We start from the raw sequence: 12,067 nt of genomic DNA, 5'->3' as shown, positions 1-12,067 counted from the left end.
GTTTGTGTTCTCCGAAAACGGATGTGACTTCGATGAACTCTATGATAAATATAATGTCTTCAACACCCATCTAGCTTATATTAACCATCTCTTTTAGAAATATGTTTTCAACACCCATCTAGCTTATATTAACCATCTAGACTTCAAAATGAATAGTGGTTTTGCAAAAATGAAAACTACCTACAAGTGTCTAAAATCGACTGGAAATCACGAAATAAGCATTTTCAAGTTTTGTTGGTTTTTCATGGTTATTTTGCATAATTTTGTGAGTTTCAGAGTTCTTAAAACGGTTGTGACTTCGATGATCTCATTGATAAATATAATGTTTTCAACACGCATCTAGCTGATACTAACCATCTAGACTTCAAAATGAATAGTGGTTTTGCAAAAATGAAAACTACCTAAAAGTGTCTAAAATCGACTCGAAATCACGAAATAAGCATTTTCAAGTTTTGTTACTTTTTCATGGTTATTTGCTAAGTTTTGTGAGTTTCTGTTCTCCGAAAACGCTTGTGACTTCGATGAACTCTATGATAAATATAATGTTTTCAACACCCTTCTAGCTGATATTAACCATCTAGACTTCAAAATGAATAGTGGTTTTGCAAAGATGAAAACTACCTAAAAGTGTATAAAATCGACTCGAAATCACAAAATAACTATTTTCAAGTTTTGTTGCTTTTTCATGGTTATTTGCTAAATTTTGTGATTTTGTGCTTTCTGAAAACGCTTGTGACTTCGATGATCTGTTTGATAAATATAATGTTTTCAACACCCATCTAGCTTATATTAACCATCTCTTTGAGAAACATAATGTTTTCAACACCCATGTAGCTTATATTAACCATCTAGACTTCAAAATGAATAGTGGTTTTGCAAGAATGAAAACTACCTAAAAGTGTCTTAAATCGACTTGAATCACGAAATAAACATTCTCTTTTTTTTGGTTATTTAGCAAAAGTTTGTGAGTTTGTGTTCTCCGAAAACGGTTGTGACTTCGATGAACGCTTTGATAAATATGATGTTTACAACACCCATCTAACTAATATTAAACATCTAGACTTCAAAACGAATAGTGGTTATTCAAAATTGAAAACTACCTAAAAGTGTCTAAAATCGACTGGAAATCACGAAATAAGCCTTTTCAAGTATTGTTGGTTTTTCATGGTTTTTTGCTAAATTTTGTGAGTTTGTGTTTTCTGGAAACGGTTGTGACTTCGATGAACGCTTTGATAAATATGATGTTTACAACTCCCATCTAACTAATATTAAACATCTAGACTTCAAAACGAATAGTGGTTATTCAAAATTGAAAACTACCTAAAAGTGTCTAAAATCGACTGGAAATCACGAAATAAGCCTTTTCAATTTTTGTTGCTTTTTCATGGTTATTTGCTAAATTTTGTGAGTTTGTGCTTTATGAAAACTCTTGTGACTTCGATGATCTGTTTGATAAATATAATGTTTTCAACACCCATCTAGCTTATATTAACCATCTAGACATCAAAACGAATAGTGGTTTTTCAAAAATGAAAACGACCTAAAAGTGTCTAAAATCGACTCGAAATCACGAAATAACCATTTTCAAGTTTTGTTGCTTTTTCGTGGTTGTTTGCCAAATTTTGTGAGTTTGTGTTTTCTGAAAACGGTTGTGATTTCGATGACCGCTTTGATAAATATAATGTTTTCAACACCCATCTAGCTTATATTAACCAACTAGACATCAAAACAAACAGTGGTTTTGCAAAAATGAAAACTACCTGAAAGTGTCTAAAATCGACTGGAAATCACAAAATAAGCATTTTCAAGTTTTGTTGCTTTTTCATGGTTATTTGCCTAATTTTGTGAGTTTGTGCTTTATGAAAACTCTTGTGACTTCGATGATCTGTTTGATAAATATAATGTTTTCAACACCCATCTAGCTTATATTAACCATCTAGACTTCAAAATGAATAGTGGTTTTGCAAAAATGAAAACTACCTAAAGGTGTCTAAAATCGACTCGAAATCACGAAATAAGCATTTTCAAGTTTTGTTGCTTTTTCATGGTTATTTGCCTAATTTTGTGAGTTTGTGCTTTATGAAAACTCTTGTGACTTCGATGATCTGTTTGATAAATATAATGTTTTCAACACCCATCTAGCTTATATTAACCATCTAGACATCAAAACGAATAGTGGTTTTGCGAAAATGAAAACTACCTAAAGGTGTCTAAATTCGACTGGAAATCACGAAATAAGCATTTTCAAGTTTTGTTGCTTTTTCATGGTTATTTTGCATAATTTTGTGAGTTTCAGTTTTCTGAAAACGGTTGTGACTTCGATGATCTGTTTGATAAATATAATGTTTTCAACACCCATCTAGCTCATATTAAGCATCTAGACTTCAAAATGAATAGTGGTTTTGCAGAAATGAAAACTACCTAAAAGTATCTAAAATCGACTGGAAATCACTAAATAAACATTTTCTTTTTCATTGTTATTTAGCAAAATTTTGTGAGGTTGTGTTCTCCGAAAACGGATGTGATTTCGATGAACTCTATGATAAATATAATGTTTTCAACACCCATCTAGCTCATATTAACCATCTAGACTTCAAAATGAATGGTGGTTTTGCAAAAATGAAAACTACCTAAAAGTGTCTAAAATAGACTGGAAATCACGAAATAAGCATTTTCAAGTTTTGTTGGTTTTTCATAGTTATTTAGCAAAATTTTGTATGTTTGTGTTCTCCGAAAACGGTTGTGACATCGATGAACTCTTTGATAAATATAATGTTTTCAACACCCATCTAGCTGATATTAACCATCAAGACTTCAAAATGAATAGTGGTTTTGCAAAAATGAAAACTACCTAGAAGTCTCTAAAATCGACTCGAAATCACGAAATAAGCATTTTCAAGTTTTGTTTCTTTATCATGGTTATTTGCTAAATTTTGTGAGTTTGTGTTTTCTGAAAACGCTTGTGACTTCGATGATCTGTTTGATAAATATAATGTTTTCAACACCCATCTAGCTTATATCAACCATCTAGACATCAAAACAAACAATGGTTTTGCAAAAATGAAAACTACCTAAAAGTGTCTAAAATCGACTGGAAATCACAAAATAAGCATTTTCAAGTTTTGTTGCTTTTTCATGGTTATTTGCCAAATTTTGTGAGTTTGTGTTTTCTAAAAACGGTTGTGACTTCGATGAACGCTTTGATGAATATAATGTTTTCAACATCCATCTAGCTTATATTAACCATCTAGACATCAAAACGAATAGTGGTTTTGCAAAAATGAAAACTACCTAAAAGTGTCTAAAATCGACTGGAAATCACAAAATAAGCATTTTCAAATTTGTTGCTTTATCATGGTTATTTGCCAAATTTTGTGAGTTTGTGTTTTCTGAAAACGGTTGTGACTTCGATGAACGCTTTGATAAATATAATGTTTTCAACGCCCATCTAGCTTATATTAACCATCTAGACATCAAAACAAACAGTGGTTTTGCAAAAATGAAAACTACCTTAAAAGTGTCTAAATCGACTGGAAATCACAAAATAAGCATTTTCAAGTTTTGTTGCTTTTTCATGGTTATTTGCCAAATTTTGTGAGTTTGTGTTTTCTGAAAACGGTTATGACTTCGATGAACGCTTTGATAAATATAATGTTTTCAACACCCATCTAGCTTATATTAACCATCTAGACATTAAAACAAACAGTGGTTTTGCAAAAATGAAAACTACCTAAAAGTGTCTAAAATCGACTGGAAATCACAAAATAAGCATTTTCAAGTTTTGTTGCTTTTTCATGGTTATTTGCCAAATTTTGTGAGTTTGTGTTTTCTGAAAACGGTTGTGACTTCGATGAACGCTTTGATAAATATAATGTTTTCAACGCCCATCTAGCTTATATTAGCCATCTAGACATCAAAACAAACAGTGGTTTTGCAAAAATGAAAACTACCTAAAAGTGTCTAAAATCGACTGGAAATCACAAAATAAGCATTTTCAATTTTTGTTACTTTTTCATGGTTCTTTGCCAAATTTTGTGAGTTTTCGTTTTCTGAAAACGGTTGTGACTTCGATGACCGCTTTGATAAATATAATGTTTTCAACACCCATCTAGCTTATATTAACCATCTAGACATCAAAACAAACAGTAGTTTTGCAAAAATGAAAACTACCTTAAAAGTGTCTAAATCGACTGGAAATCAGAAAATAAGCATTTTCAAGTTTTGTTGCTTTTTCATGGTTATTTGCCAAATTTTGTGAGTTTGTGTTTTCTGAAAACGGTTGTGACTTCGATGAACGCTTTGATAAATATAATGTTTTCAACACCCATCTAGCTTATATTAACCATCTAGACATCAAAACAAACAGTGGTTTTGCAAAAATGAAAACTACCTTAAAAGTGTCTAAATCGACTGGAAATCACAAAATAAGCATTTTCAAGTTTTGTTGCTTTTTCACGGTTTTATGCCAAATTTTGTGAGTTTGTTTTCTGAAAACGGTTGTGACTTCGATGAACGCTTTGATAAATATAATGTTTTCAACACCCATCTAGCTTATATTAACCATCTAGACATCAAAACAAACAGTGGTTTTGCAAAAATGAAAACTACCTTAAAAGTGTCTAAATCGACTGGAAATCACAAAATAAGCATTTTCAAGTTTTGTTGCTTTTTCATGGTTATTTGCCTAATTTTGTGAGTTTGTGCTTTATGAAAACTCTTGTGACTACGATGATCTGTTTGATAAATATAATGTTTTCAACACCCATCTAGCTTATATTAACCATCTAGACATCAAAACGAATAGTGGTTTTGCAAAAATGAAAACTACCTAAAAGTGTCTAAAATCGACTGGAAATCAGGAAATAAGCCTTTTCAAGTATTGTTGGTTTTTCATGGTTTTTTGCTAAATTCTGTGAGTTTGTGTTTTCTGAAAACGGTTGTGACTTCGATGAACGCTTTGATAAATATTATGTTTTCAACACCCATCTAACTTATATCAAACATCTAGACTTCTAAACGAATAGTGGTTTTGCGAAAATGAAAACTACCTAAAGGTGTCTAAATTCGACTGGAAATCACGAAATAAGCATTTTCAAGTTTTGTTGCTTTTTCATGGTTATTTTGCATAATTTTGTGAGTTTCAGTTTTCTGAAAACGGTTGTGACTTCGATGATCTGTTTGATAAATATAATGTTTTCAACACCCATCTAGCTCATATTAAGCATCTAGACTTCAAAATGAATAGTGGTTTTGCAAAAATGAAAACTACCTAAAAGTATCTAAAATCGACTGGAAATCACTAAATAAACATTTTCTTTTTCATTGTTATTTAGCAAAATTTTGTGAGGTTGTGTTCTCCGAAAACGGATGTGATTTCGATGAACTCTATGATAAATATAATGTTTTCAACACCCATCTAGCTTATATTAACCATCTAGACTTCAAAATGAATGGTGGTTTTGCAAAAATGAAAACTACCTAAAAGTGTCTAAAATAGACTAGAAATCACGAAATAAGCATTTTCAAGTTTTGTTGGTTTTTCATAGTTATTTAGCAAAATTTTGTATGTTTGTGTTCTCCGAAAACGGTTGTGACATCGATGATCTCTTTGATAAATATAATGTTTTCAACACCCATCTAGCTTATATTAACCATCTAGACATCAAAACGAATAGTGGTTTTGCAAAAATGAAAACTACCTAAAAGTGTCTAAAATCGACTGGAAATCACAAAATAAGCATTTTCAAGTTTGTTGCTTTATCATGGTTATTTGCCAAATTTTGTGAGTTTGTGTTTTCTGAAAACGGTTGTGACTTCGATGAACGCTTTGATAAATATAATGTTTTCAACACCCATCTAGCTTATATTAACCATCTAGACATCAAAACAAACAGTGGTTTTGCAAAAATGAAAACTACCTAAAAGTGTCTAAAATCGACTGGAAATCACAAAATAAGCATTTTCAAGTTTTGTTGCTTTTTCATGGTTATTTGCCAAATTTTGTGAGTTTGTGTTTTCTGAAAACGGTTGTGACTTCGATGAACGCTTTGATAAATATAATGTTTTCAACACCCATCTAGCTTATATTAACCATCTAGACATCAAAACAAACAGTGGTTTTGCAAAAATGAAAACTACCTTAAAAGTGTCTAAATCGACTGGAAATCACAAAATAAGCATTTTCAAGTTTTGTTGCTTTTTCACGGTTTTATGCCAAATTTTGTGAGTTTGTTTTCTGAAAACGGTTGTGACTTCGATGAACGCTTTGATAAATATAATGTTTTCAACACCCATCTAGCTTATATTAACCATCTAGACATCAAAACAAACAGTGGTTTTGCAAAAATGAAAACTACCTTAAAAGTGTCTAAATCGACTGGAAATCACAAAATAAGCATTTTCAAGTTTTGTTGCTTTTTCAAAGTTATTTGCCAAATTTTGTGAGTTTGTGTTTTCTGAAAACGGTTATGACTTCGATGAACGCTTTGATAAATATAATGTTTTCAACACCCATCTAGCTTATATTAACCATCTAGACATCAAAACGAATAGTGGTTTTTCAAAAATGAAAACTACCTAAAAGTGTCTAAATTCGACTGGAAATCACGAAATAAGCATTTTCAAGTTTTGTTGCTTTTTCATGGTTATTTTGCATAATTTTGTGAGTTTCAGTTTTCTGAAAACGGTTGTGACTTCGATGATCTGTTTGATAAATATAATGTTTTCAACACCCATCTAGCTCATATTAAGCATCTAGACTTCAAAATGAATAGTGGTTTTGCAAAAATGAAAACTACCTAAAAGTATCTAAAATCGACTGGAAATCACTAAATAAACATTTTCTTTTTCATTGTTATTTAGCAAAATTTTGTGAGGTTGTGTTCTCCGAAAACGGATGTGATTTCGATGAACTCTATGATAAATATAATGTTTTCAACACCCATCTAGCTTATATTAACCATCTAGACTTCAAAATGAATGGTGGTTTTGCAAAAATGAAAACTACCTAAAAGTGTCTAAAATAGACTAGAAATCACGAAATAAGCATTTTCAAGTTTTGTTGGTTTTTCATAGTTATTTAGCAAAATTTTGTATGTTTGTGTTCTCCGAAAACGGTTGTGACATCGATGATCTCTTTGATAAATATAATGTTTTCAACACCCATCTAGCAGACATCAAAACGAATAGTGGTTTTGCAAAAATGAAAACTACCTAAAAGTGTCTAAAATCGACTGGAAATCACAAAATAAGCATTTTCAATTTTTGTTACTTTTTCATGGTTCTTTGCCAAATTTTGTGAATTTTCGTTTTCTGAAAACGGTTGTGACTTCGATGACCGCTTTGATGAATATAATGTTTTCAACACCCATCTAGCTTATATTAACCATCTAGGCATCAAAACGAATAGTGGTTTTGCAAAAATGAAAACTACCTAAAAGTGTCTAAAATCGACTGGAAATCACAAAATAAGCATTTTCAAGTTTTGTTGCTTTTTCATGGTTATTTGCCAAATTTTGTGAGTTTGTGTTTTCTGAAAACGGTTGTGACTTCGATGAACGCTTTGATAAATATAATGTTTTCAACACCCATCTAGCTTATATTAACCATCTAGACATCAAAACAAACAGTGGTTTTGCAAAAATGAAAACTACCTAAAAGTGTCTAAAATCGACTGGAAATCACAAAATAAGCATTTTCAAGTTTTGTTGCTTTTTCATGGTTATTTGCCAAATTTTGTGAGTTTGTGTTTTCTGAAAACGGTTGTGACTTCGATGAACGCTTTGATAAATATAATGTTTTCAACACCCATCTAGCTTATATTAACCATCTAGACATCAAAACAAACAGTGGTTTTGCAAAAATGAAAACTACCTTAAAAGTGTCTAAGTCGACTGGAAATCACAAAATAAGCATTTTCAAGTTTTGTTGCTTTTTCAAAGTTATTTGCCAAATTTTGTGAGTTTGTGTTTTCTGAAAACGGTTATGACTTCGATGAACGCTTTGATAAATATAATGTTTTCAACACCCATCTAGCTTATATTAACCATCTAGACATCAAAACAAACAGTGGTTTTGCAAAAATGAAAACTACCTAAAAGTGTCTAAAATCGACTGGAAATCACAAAATAAGCATTTTCAAGTTTTGTTGCTTTTTCATGGTTATTTGCCAAATTTTGTGAGTTTGTGTTTTCTGAAAACGGTTGTGACTTCGATGAACGCTTTGATGAATATAATGTTTTCAACATCCATCTAGCTTATATTAACCATCTAGACATCAAAACGAATAGTGGTTTTGCAAAAATGAAAACTACCTAAAAGTGTCTAAAATCGACTGGAAATCACAAAATAAGCATTTTCAAGTTTGTTGCTTTATCATGGTTATTTGCCAAATTTTGTGAGTTTGTGTTTTCTGAAAACGGTTGTGACTTCGATGAACGCTTTGATAAATATAATGTTTTCAACGCCCATCTAGCTTATATTAACCATCTAGACATCAAAACAAACGGTGGTTTTGCAAAAATGAAAACTACCTAAAAGTGTCTAAAATCGACTGGAAATCACAAAATAAGCATTTTCAATTTTTGTTACTTTTTCATGGTTCTTTGCCAAATTTTGTGAATTTTCGTTTTCTGAAAACGGTTGTGACTTCGATGACCGCTTTGATAAATATAATGTTTTCAACACCCATCTAGCTTATATTAACCATCTGGACATCAAAACAAACAGTGGTTTTGCAAAAATGAAAACTACCTTAAAAGTGTCTAAATCGACTGGAAATCACAAAATAAGCATTTTCAAGTTTTGTTGCTTTTTCATGGTTATTTGCCAAATTTTGTGAGTTTGTGTTTTCTGAAAACGGTTGTGACTTCGATGAACGCTTTGATAAATATAATGTTTTCAACACCCATCTAGCTTATATTAACCATCTAGACATGAAAACAAACAGTGGTTTTGCAAAAATGAAAACTACCTAAAAGTGTCTAAAATCGACTGGAAATCACAAAATAAGCATTTTCAAGTTTTGTTGCTTTTTCACGGTTTTATGCCAAATTTTGTGAGTTTGTGTTTTCTGAAAACGCTTGTGACTTCGATGAACGCTTTGATAAATATAATGTTTTCAACACCCATCTAGACTTCAAAATGAATAGTGGTTTTGCAAAAATGAAAACTACCTGAAAGTGTCTAAAATCGACTGGAAATCACGAAATATGCTTTTTCAAGTTTTGTTGCTTTTTCATGGTTATTTTGCAAAATTTTGTGGGTTTGTGTTTTCTGAAAACGCTTGTGACTTCGATGATCTCTTTGATAAATATAATGTTTTCAACACCCATCTAGCTTATATTAACCATCTAGACATCAAAACGAATAGTGGTTTTTCAAAAATGAAAACTACCTAAAAGTGTCTGAAATCGACTGGAAATCACGAAGTAAGCAATTTCAAGTTTTGTTCGTTTTACATGGTTATTCGCCAAATTTTGTGAGTTTGTGTTTTCTGAAAACGCTTGTGACTTCGATGAACGCTTTGATAAATATAATGTTTTCAACACCCATCTAGACTTCAAAATGAATAGTGGTTTTGCAAAAATGAAAACTACCTGAAAGTGTCTAAAATCGACTGGAAATCACGAAATATGCTTTTTCAAGTTTTGTTGCTTTTTCATGGTTATTTTGCAAAATTTTGTGGGTTTGTGTTTTCTGAAAACGCTTGTGACTTCGATGATCTCTTTGATAAATATAATGTTTTCAACACCCATCTAGCTTATTAACCATCTAGACATCAAAACGAATAGTGGTTTTGCAAAAATGAAAACTACCTAAAAGTGTCTAAAATCGCCTGGAAATCACAAAATATGCATTTTCAAATTTTGTTGGTTTTACATGGTTATTTTGCCAAACTTTGTGAGTTTGTGTTTTCTGAAAACGCTTGTGACTTCGATGATCTCCTTGATAAATATAATGTTTTCAACACCCATCTTGCTTATATTGACCATCTAGACTTCAAAATGAATAGTGGTTTTTCAAAAATGAAAACTACCTAAAAGTGTCTAAAATCGACTGGAAATCACGAAATAAGCATTTTTAAGTTTTGTTGCTTTTTCATTTTTATTTGCCAAATTTTGTGAGTTTGTGTTTTCTGAAAACGGTAGTACCTTCGATGAACGCTTTGATAAATATAACGTTTTCAACACCCATCTAGCTTATATTAACCATCTAGACATCAAAACAAACAGTGGTTTTGCAAAAATGAAAACTACCTTAAAAGTGTCTAAATCGACTGGAAATCACAAAATAAGCATTTTCAAGTTTTGTTGCTTTTTCATGGTTATTTTGCATAATTTTGTGAGTTTCAGTTTTCTGAAAACGGTTGTGACTTCGATGATCTGTTTGATAAATATAATGTTTTCAACACCCATCTAGCTCATATTAAGCATCTAGACTTCAAAATGAATAGTGGTTTTGCAAAAATGAAAACTACCTAAAAGTATCTAAAATAGACTAGAAATCACGAAATAAGCATTTTCAAGTTTTGTTGGTTTTTCATAGTTATTTAGCAAAATTTTGTATGTTTGTGTTCTCCGAAAACGGTTGTGACATCGATGATCTCTTTGATAAATATAATGTTTTCAACACCCATCTAGCTTATATTAACCATTTAGACATCAAAACGAATAGTGGTTTTGCAAAAATGAAAACTACCTAAAAGTGTCTAAAATCGACTGGAAATCACAAAATAAGCATTTTCAAGTTTGTTGCTTTATCATGGTTATTTGCCAAATTTTGTGAGTTTGTGTTTTCTGAAAACGGTTGTGACTTCGATGAACGCTTTGATAAATATAATGTTTTCAACGCCCATCTAGCTTATATTAACCATCTAGACATCAAAACAAACGGTGGTTTTGCAAAAATGAAAACTACCTAAAAGTGTCTAAAATCGACTGGAAATCACAAAATAAGCATTTTCAATTTTTGTTACTTTTTCATGGTTCTTTGCCAAATTTTGTGAATTTTCGTTTTCTGAAAACGGTTGTGACTTCGATGACCGCTTTGATGAATATAATGTTTTCAACACCCATCTAGCTTATATTAACCATCTAGGCATCAAAACGAATAGTGGTTTTGCAAAAATGAAAACTACCTAAAAGTGTCTAAAATCGACTGGAAATCACAAAATAAGCATTTTCAAGTTTTGTTGCTTTTTCATGGTTATTTGCCAAATTTTGTGAGTTTGTGTTTTCTGAAAACGGTTGTGACTTCGATGAACGCTTTGATAAATATAATGTTTTCAACACCCATCTAGCTTATATTAACCATCTAGACATCAAAACAAACAGTGGTTTTGCAAAAATGAAAACTACCTAAAAGTGTCTAAAATCGACTGGAAATCACAAAATAAGCATTTTCAAGTTTTGTTGCTTTTTCATGGTTATTTGCCAAATTTTGTGAGTTTGTGTTTTCTGAAAACGGTTGTGACTTCGATGAACGCTTTGATAAATATAATGTTTTCAACACCCATCTAGCTTATATTAACCATCTAGACATCAAAACAAACAGTGGTTTTGCAAAAATGAAAACTACCTTAAAAGTGTCTAAATCGACTGGAAATCACAAAATAAGCATTTTCAAGTTTTGTTGCTTTTTCAAAGTTATTTGCCAAATTTTGTGAGTTTGTGTTTTCTGAAAACGGTTATGACTTCGATGAACGCTTTGATAAATATAATGTTTTCAACACCCATCTAGCTTATATTAACCATCTAGACATCAAAACGAATAGTGGTTTTGCAAAAATGAAAACTACCTAAAAGTGTCTAAAATCGACTGGAAATCACAAAATAAGCATTTTCAAGTTTGTTGCTTTATCATGGTTATTTGCCAAATTTTGTGAGTTTGTGTTTTCTGAAAACGGTTGTGACTTCGATGAACGCTTTGATAAATATAATGTTTTCAACGCCCATCTAGCTTATATTAACCATCTAGACATCAAAACAAACGGTGGTTTTGCAAAAATGAAAACTACCTAAAAGTGTCTAAAATCGACTGGAAATCACAAAATAAGCATTTTCAAGTT

Source organism: Octopus bimaculoides, chromosome 2 (assembly GCF_046866305.1).
Source record: "Octopus bimaculoides isolate indiv1 chromosome 2, ASM4686630v1, whole genome shotgun sequence".
In the NCBI taxonomy this organism is placed as follows: domain Eukaryota; kingdom Metazoa; phylum Mollusca; class Cephalopoda; order Octopoda; family Octopodidae; genus Octopus; species Octopus bimaculoides.
The sequence above is the reverse complement of the archived record's forward strand: the minus strand, read 5'-3'. Positions refer to the sequence as shown.